This window comes from Arachis ipaensis, chromosome B07, assembly GCF_000816755.2.
Source record: "Arachis ipaensis cultivar K30076 chromosome B07, Araip1.1, whole genome shotgun sequence".
Taxonomy (NCBI): domain Eukaryota; kingdom Viridiplantae; phylum Streptophyta; class Magnoliopsida; order Fabales; family Fabaceae; genus Arachis; species Arachis ipaensis.
The window spans coordinates 106,875,962-106,885,766 of record NC_029791.2 but is presented as its reverse complement, the minus strand read 5'-3'; positions in this window follow the sequence as shown (position 1 = coordinate 106,885,766).

Below are 9,805 nucleotides of genomic sequence, written 5' to 3'. Positions count from 1 at the left end.
AGAGAAATTTGCAATACCGAAAGGCTGCCTCCTCCCAGGCCCATTAAAAATAAAAGAGGGGGGAGCCGCGGTGATTACTGTGAGTACCATAAGATATATGGGCACTCCACAAACGACTGTTACGACCTTAAAAATGTGATAGAAAAGCTGGCCAGAGAAGGTCGGCTTGACAGATATCTCATAGAAAGGTCGGACAGTCATGGAAAAAGAAAGCGAGATGATGTGGATAGAAGAGACCCACCACCACAAGCTCCGGAGAGACATATCCATATGATCTCAGGAGGGTTTGCGGGAGGGGGACTCACAAAATCTTCTCGTAAAAGACATCTCAAGAGAGTTTACCAGGTCGGAGGGGAGTCATCCGACCTTCCTACCATTTCATTCACGAAGGAAGATAGGCAAGGAATAATCCCGGGGCACGATGACCCAGTGGTAATTACCATGATCCTGGCAAATGCCCATCTCCACAGAACACTAGTAGACCAAGGAAGTTCAGCGGACATCCTCTTTAAGCCCGCTTTCGACAAACTGGGATTAGATGAGAAAGAGTTAAGAGCCTACCCCGACACCTTGTACGGATTAGGCGACACGCCAATAAAGCCACTAGGATTTTTGCCCCTCCACACCACCTTTGGAAAGGGGGAAAAATCAAAGACTCTGAGTATAGACTTTATAGTCATCAACGTGGGGTCAGCCTATAATGCTTTAATTGGCAGAGCTACCCTTAATCGACTCAGAGCGGTGGTATCGACGCCCCACCTCTGCATGAAATTCCCGACCTCAGCGGGGATAGCAACGGTAAGGGGAGATCAGAAGTTGGCAAGGAAATGCTACAATGAAAGCCTAAATCTGAGAGGAAAGAACAAAGAAATCCACACAATAGAGCTCGGTGGAGCAAGGATTAAAGAAGAGCTGCGACTACAGCCTGGGAGAAAAACCGAGGAGATTCAGATCGGCGAAGAGGAAGGAAAAACCACCCACATAGGAGCCAACCTAGGGGAAACCCTAAGACAAGGGTTGACTAAGCTCCTAAGAGATAATTCCGATCTCTTCGCCTGGAAGGCCTCCGACATGCCTGGGATAGATCCCGAGCTCATGTCCCACAAACTCTCGGTCTACTCGGGGTCCCGACCTGTGCAATAAAGAAGACGCAAACTCGGCCCAGAGCGAGCCCTAGTAGTGGAAGAGCAAGTACAGGCGCTCCTGGAAGCTGGCTTCATCAGAGAAGTCAAATACCCAACATGGCTAGCCAATGTAGTGCTAGTCAAAAAACAAAATGGCAAATGGAGGATGTGTGTCGACTATACCGACTTAAATAAGGCATGTCCCAAGGACCCTTATCCACTACCAAGCATTGATGCCTTAGTAGACTCTAGCTCGGGGTATCAATACTTGTCGTTCATGGACGCCTACTCGGGGTATAACCAAATCCCGATGTACGAGCCAGACCAAGAGAAGACATCATTCATCACACCCAGAGCCAACTTTTGCTACGTGGTCATGCCATTCGGATTAAAAAATGCAGGAGCCACCTACCAGAGGTTGATAAATAAGGTGTTTGCCTCTCACCTAGGAAGCTTAATGGAAGTATACGTCGACGATATGCTGGTAAAGACCAAGAAAGAAGTCGACCTCCTGCCTAACCTTTCACAAGTCTTTGACACCATAAGATCGCACGGGATGAGACTAAATCCTGCAAAGTGCGCCTTCGCGGTGGAGGCAGGAAAATTTCTGGGATTCATGCTAACGCAAAGAGGGATCGAAGCTAATCCCGATAAGTGCAGAGCTATCCTGGAAATGAGAAGTCCGACTTGTTTAAGAGAAGTCCAACAACTTAACGGCCGACTGGCAGCTCTCTCCAGGTTTTTGGCAGGATCAGCACTAAGATCTCTTCCACTGTTCTCCCATTGAGAACGGGACACCAGTTTGAATGGACTCCCGAATGCGAGGAGGCGTTCCAGGAGTTCAAAAAGTTTTTGAGCCAACCTCCTATTTTGACCCGACCTGTAGCCGGAAAAGACCTCGTCCTATACCTATCCGTGGCAGACAAGGCTGTCTCAGCAGCCTTGATAAGAGAAGACGAGGACGGTCAACACCTAATATATTTCATCAGTAAAGTTCTACAGGGCCCTGAGCTAAGGTATCACAAATTAGAGAAATTTGTCTACTCCTTAGTGGTAGCCTCACGAAGACTACGGCCTTACTTTCAAGCTCACACAATAAGAGTCCGCGCGAACCAACCCATGAAGCAAATCCTCTAAAAGACGGATGTTGCAGGAAGAATGGTTCAATGGGCAATAGAACTCTCCGAGTTCGACTTGAAGTATGAAACTCGGACGGCGATTAAAGCCCAGTGCCTCACCGACTTCATTGCAGAATACGCAGGAGATCAAGAGGATAAACCAACTACATGGGAACTCTATGTAGATGGATCCTCCAACAAAACAGGAAGTGGTGCAGGCATAATATTGGTAGATGAAAGGGGAACCCAGATAGAGGTTTCTCTCAAGTTCGAATTCCCAGCTTCAAATAATCAGGCAGAGTATGAAGCCTTGATCGCAGGACTGAAGCTGGCAGAAGAAGTCGGTGCTACAAAGGTGATGATATACAGCGACTCCCAAGTGGTGACCTCCCAAATAAGTGGAGAATATCAGGCAAAGGACCCAAATATGAAGAGGTACTTGGAAAAAACTTTGGAGCACCTTGGGCGCTTTGCAGAAACCGAGGTGAAACACATAACTCAGGATCTAAATAGCAGAGCAGACGCCCTATCCAAGTTAGCAAGTACCAAGCCAGGAGGAAATAACAGAAGCCTGATTCAAGAGACTCTCTAGGAACCTTCAGTGGTAAAAATAGAAGACAAACAAGAAGTCTTCGAAGTGGTCGGATTAAACCTCGGATGGATGAACCCCTTAGTCGAATACCTGAAATTCGACATCCTCCCCAAAGAGGAAAGGGAGGCCAAGAAAATCCGAAGGGAAGCACAACACTACACCCTGGCAAGAAATATCCTCTACAGAAGAGGGATATCAACGCCATTATTAAAGTGTGTGCCGACCTCCAGAACCACCGAGGTATTAGAGGAAGTACATAGTGGAATCTGCGGAAACCATCTCGGAGCAAGGTCATTAGCCAGGAAAGTAATCCGAGCTGGATTCTATTGGCCAACCTTGCAGAAAGACGCCACAGAGTTTGTGAAAAAATGCCAACCATGTCAAATGCACGCAAATTTCCACGTGGCTCCTCCAGAGGAGCTCATTAGCATTACTTCTCCGTGGCCCTTTGCAAAATGGGGAATGGATTTGTTAGGTCCTTTTCCTCAGGCGCCAGGACAAGTCAGGTACCTAATAATGGGAATAGATTATTTCACAAAGTGGATAGAAGCAGAACCACTGGCCACTATCACTGCACAAAGAAGTCGGAGGTTCCTCTACAAAAATATCATCACAAGGTATGGGATACCTTATTCCATTACCACAGATAATGGAACCCAGTTCACCGACTCCACCTTTAGAAGCCTAGTAGCCGACATGAACATCAAACACCAGTTCACCTCGGTGGAACACCCACAAGCCAATGGGCAAGCCGAAGCAGCCAACAAAGTCATACTGGCAGGGCTGAAGAAAAGATTACAAGATGCAAAAGGAGCTTGGGCTGAAGAGCTCCCACAAGTACTATGGGCTTACAGAACAACCCCCCAATCCGCCACTGGAAAAACACCCTTCCGACTAGTTTATGGCGTAGAAGCCATGATCCCAATAGAGGTCAATGAGCAAAGCCCAAGAGTGATTTTCCACGACGAGATCGGGAATATACAGGGGCACAAAGAGGAGCTCGACTTGCTCCCCGAAGTCCGAGAAGAAGCCCAGATAAGAGAAGCAGCGTTGAAGCAAAGGATGACCGCGAGATACAACAAAAAAGTTATTCGAAGGAGTTTCACCCCAGATGACTTGGTCCTAATCAGAAACGATATTGGAGTCAACAAATCGGGGGAAGGAAAGCTCGCTGCTAATTGGAAAGGACCATACAAGATCAACGAGGTCTTAGGAAAAGGCTATTATAGGGTAACCGACCTCGACGGCAACGAGTTACCAAGATCATGGCATGCTTGTAATATGAAAAGGTACTACAGCTAAAAGCGAACCCTACTCCCTGATGTACTCTTTTCCCAATTTCATGATTTTTTCCCAAAATCAAAGGGTTTTTTTCTGAAAAGGGTTTTTAACGAGGCATCACAGTAGGGGCTAAGGGAAAATAGATTTTTCAAAAGCCCTTAGTAGAAATAAGGTACCTCCTCAATTAATAAAGATCTCTTTCATATATCTCTTTTAAATTCCCTTTTTTATTCTCTTTCAACGAAACGCGCCGATTTAAGCTCGACAAAACGTGAAAATCCCATGAACCGACCTAGATGGTCGTCAGGATAAAACGACGAGGTACAAGTCGGCGTAAAGAGGCTATGGAAGTCGATCATGATAAACTCGGGAACAGTCCGACTCATAAGTCGGAATGCGAAACCGGGTAAAACTAAAATGAATTGCAAAAGTAGCCTAAGTCACGAAAAGCTCAATGAAACGAAATTGAGTACTAGGAATAACAAAAAGAGATAGGAAAAAACTAAGAAAAGATTATAAGGCTGCCCTGAAGATCATAAAGATTCAGAAAGCCCAAAGAAAAGGTTTTTTCCAGAAAAGATCAAAAATCAAAAGAGCTATGAATAGAAGAGCATGCGCGCACAAGGTAACTCAAAACCCTTATCCAAAAAAGGGGGTATTTATTTAATCGTTAAAATTAAACCCTTATCAAAAAAGGGTATGATAAAACTATTTTGTTTACGGCTTTAAAAGGCCAAAAATTGTTCAAACATCAACAAATAAACATAAAGAGTTTAAAAAGGGGGGGTCCACAGGCCGGACCCCCAATAGCCAACAAATTACTTCTTTGCAAGAGGAGTAGAAGGATCACCACCACCAGGACCAGGAGTTGGAGAGAAAGTCGGAGGAGCGGCAGAAGAGCTCGGAGCATCCTTAGAGCGAGGAGGGGACTCTATGATCCTCTGCCCCCGAGTCTTCAAATCAGACTCAGACTCCACCACGACTCTCCTCAACCACAGCAGTGAGGTAGTGCCGAACAGAAACATCATCCATGCTCATACGAGCATGGGGATAAATGTTCTTTTGGATGAACGCAAGAGCGTCTGCCTCACCAGAAGCGCCAGATTCTAAGGTCTTACGCTTCCTCTTCTCTGGTTCAGGAGTAGGTCGGACGGAGGGGGTGGCAGAGAGGAAGCAGAAGAGGAAATCACAATAGGTTGGGAGGGAGTCCCGACGTTCCGAGGAGGAGGAGGAGGAGAGACAACCGCCCTAGCACCACCAGACCTGGCACGAGACCTCGCCTTGGCCTCTTGAACTCTTTGGTAAGACTCTTGGGCATTTGTTTTTGCCATCTCTGAAAAAAGCAACAATTGATAGATTAGACAAGTCGGAAGAATTAATCAGACAAGTCGGAGAACCAAATGAAAGCTACCTATTTGTGCCTAGATAAAACTTGGAGACCCCTGGAGAAACTTTTTCGTGTCCAAGTATGGAGACCTCCCCCAAACTTCTCGGAGGAACCCCACAATGGCCGCCTCCACCTCATCCAGGTCGTCAAGACCATATTTTTCACAAGGGGAGGCCTCCAACCAGTATAAAGGAAAGCGGGGGGAAGAATTGTCATCCAGGAAAAAGGGGTGGTGGCCCTCTACAGCTTGCACTTTGAAAAAATAGTTTTTGAAGTCGTGGAAGGATTCGTCAAAAAGGGTGAAAATCCTCCTACCTTGTATGGCTCGGAACAATACCCACTGTTGTTTATTGTTTAGCCCACTAAAGGGTTTTGTCATATGAAAAAGATGGAAAAAAATCTTTAAAGAAATCGGGAACTCTAAAGCCTGGCTGATAAATTGATAAATTTTCAAAAAACCCCAAGAGTTGGGGTGAAGCTGGGTAGGAGCGACTCGGCAATGACGTAAAACAGACATCTCAAAGTCTGAAAAAGGAAGAAAAACACCCAAACGGGTGATCATACACTCATACATAAAGAAAAAATGGGAGGCCGCCTCATTAGCCCTCCCAAAGCAAACCCGGTCTTCTGGACCCGGGGCCACTAACTCATACTTCGGCTCGTCCTCCTCAGAAGAACAAATTATGTGGCGAGTACGAAGGTGGGTGATAAACTCAGAATCAACTGAGGGTTCCTCCCCTAAAACTGTGACATCGACCCAGTGAGAGAGAGCATCTACAGAAGCCATTTCTTTTCTAAAAAAGGGGTGACAAAACCTACAAGGGGAAAAGAAAAATCACCAACACGGTCTCTAAAGGAAGGGGGATGCGAAACCAAAGTCTGCAAATCAAATTTATCTACAAAAACATATTAAAGAACTAACCTTTATCTGGAAATAAGGGTTGGAAGCAAAAGCCTTCGAAAGCACAAGAATGTAGCACGAACGAATGCAAGGGAAAGTATTTATAAGAACGTTAGGGGCATAATGGTAAAATAGGGGCAGTCATTAATGAAGATGCACCGTTACCAAGGCTATTGAATCCCTATGCACACCCCTAACGGACACGATGCTTGATTAGACGTAACTGTCAGAACCAAAAGGTCACGAAAAGTCACGTCGGTTTCAAATCATCACGTCGGTCCCCTTACAAATCGGCTACGATCCCGAGCAGAATACTCGAACCCAAATCTTAAAAAGAAATTGGGCTCGAGTAGGGGCACTGTTCATACCCTGACCCAATAAATAGGGCCAGGATCCAAGCAAAGAAGCCCAAACCCAAAGGATTGGCTCTCCCCCAGTACTAGCCTTCATCCCAAGAAGTCGGTACTGAACACGACCTGCTCCAAAGAAGTCGGATACGAGGGTTAGCTGGCAGATAACACTCATTCGAATGAGTAACTGCCCCTAGAAACTCTCTAACCACTTCATAGAGCCATATCTTAACCTCCCTAAGATATGGGAACGGTTATCCACCTAAAAAGGTGGCACTACTTCAGCGGTGGTTATTGGTTCACCACTATAAATACACTGACACCATTCAGGTATCTCTAAGTTCCAATAGAAAAAGGAAGAAAAACACCCAAACGGGTGATCATACACTCATACATAAAGAAAAAATGGGAGGCCGCCTCATTAACCCTCCCAAAGCAAACCCGGTCTTCTGGACCCGGGGCCACTAACTCATACTTCGGCTCGTCCTCCTCAGAAGAACAAATTATGTGGCGAGTACGAAGGTGGGTGATAAACTCAGAATCGACTGAGGGTTCCTCCCCTAAAACTGTGACATCGACTCAGTGAGAGAGAGCATCTACAGAAGCCATTTCTTTTTCTAAAAAAGGGGTGACAAAACCTACAAGGGGAAAAGAAAAATCACCAACACGGTCTCTAAAGGAAGGGGGATGCGAAACCAAAGTCTGCAAATCAAATTTATCTACAAAAACATATTAAAGAACTAACCTTTATCTGGAAATAAGGGTTGGAAGCAAAAGCCTTCGAAAGCACAAGAATGCAGTACGAACGAATGCAAGGGAAATTTGAAAGATCGTAGAAACGAAACAATGAAAGAGAGGGAAAGTATTTATAAGAACGTTAGGGGCATAATGGTAAAATAGGGGCAGTCATTAATGAAGATGCACCGTTACCAAGGCTATTGAATCCCTATGCACACCCCTAACGGACACGACGCTTGATTAGACGTAACTGTCAGAACCAAAAGGTCACGAAAAGTCACGTCGGTTTCAAATCATCACGTCGGTCCCCTTACAAATCGGCTACGATCCCGAGCAGAATACTCGAACCCAAATCTTAAAAAGAAATTGGGCTCGAGTAGGGGCACTGTTCATACCCTGACCCAATAAATAGGGCCAGGATCCAAGCAAAGAAGCCCAAACCCAAAGGATTGGCTCTCCCCCAGTACTAGCCTTCATCCCAAGAAGTCGGTACTGAACACGACCTGCTCCAAAGAAGTCGGATACGAGGGTTAGCTGGCAGATAACACTCATTCGAATGAGTAACTGCCCCTAGAAACTCTCTAACCACTTCATAGAGCCATATCTTAACCTCCCTAAGATATGGAAACGGTTATCCACCTAAAAAGGTGGCACTACTTCAGCGGTGGTTATTGGTTCACCACTATAAATACACTGACACCATTCAGGTATCTCTAAGTCCCAATACACTCTAACCTGCTCGCACTCTTGCTAACTTAGGCATCGGAGTGTCTTTGCAGGTACCACCCCCCATTCTTTCACACATACAAGTCGGACGGAGGAACACCGAGTCACAGATCCCCTCGAAAGCCACCTCCTTCCTACGTTTGGGCCAACCAACGCTATCTAGCCCATTAATCTCCGGTTACCCACCGTAACACTAACATTATTAAAAAAGATTGTTTTATATATTATTTAAAGAGAAGGACCAAATCTATTCTATTATATAAAAATCGGATTTCTGTATTTAATGATGGAGCTAACGTGGCATGCTTCTGAGAGTGTTTTTTGATTTATTTCTTTTAACTCATTAAATACAAGTTATTACGATAAACTAACTATATCAACTAATTGATTTGATTAGATATTTAAATATCATATAATTTATATCAATTTGATTTGGTAGTATTTTTAATTTTATTTATTTTAATATTCTGTTAGTATTTTTTAATTTATTTTTTTAATTTATTAAACCAAATTTATTGTGTGTACTAATTAATTAATTTAATTAATTTATTAGTTATTAAAATAATAAATATATGAATAAAATAGGTAATTGAGATATTTTCAACTAATAATTAAATCAAATCAAATCAAATCATATATATTGAACCAAATTCAAATAATGTGAATTAAAGACTAAATTAAAATAAGATAATTTCTTACTTATTCAAGTTGAGTGCAATAAATACAAATTATTTTTGTTAGATAATCATAGTTATCTGGTCTACTATATATAGATGGCCACACAAAATTAAAAGAATCGTGATTTTTATCGCTCTTACTATTTCAACTTTTCTTTTCTTCTTCTTTTTTTTTCTTTATGTATAATTTCTTTTAGGTATAAATGTATCCAAAATGAGAAAGTACATATGAGTGTTTTATTAATTGTTTGTTTGGTGAATATATCTCAATTTTTCAAGTGGTCGATGTATTTTTTATAGTATTAGATAGAATAATATTTTTTAAAATGAATAATATACCCATTGTAAATATTTTTTTTCAATTGTTATATTTTTATGTCAGTCATGTAAATTCTTTGAATGCACAAGATAATAAAATAGGTTGACTTTAATATCATTAGAAGCTAAATTTAATGGTTCAAATAAGCACTACTAATTATGTTAAAAAAGTAATTTTGTAATAATAATGTGATTTACATATTAATTTTTTCGAGTAAATTCATTTTAAAATGTAAAAATTAAACTCAATTATGCTAAAATTTTAAAGGTAATATAGAATTTGGCAACGAAATTAACATTCATTAAGAAAATAAATTTATTTATGACTATTTCCTAATTATAAATAATAACAAGACTTATGAAAAAATATTAATATCATCATTCTTATTAATTAAATCATAATATTAGGTAGTTGATAGTTTTATAGGCGGAAATTATTAAGTAATTACGTAAAAATTAGTAACGAACAAACAATAAGAATTCAGAAAAAATGTATTATATAATACCAATTTCATAATTAAAATATGTCACATATCATATTTTCATATATTCTATTTATTATTTATTCTATTATATAAAAATCAGGTTTCTAC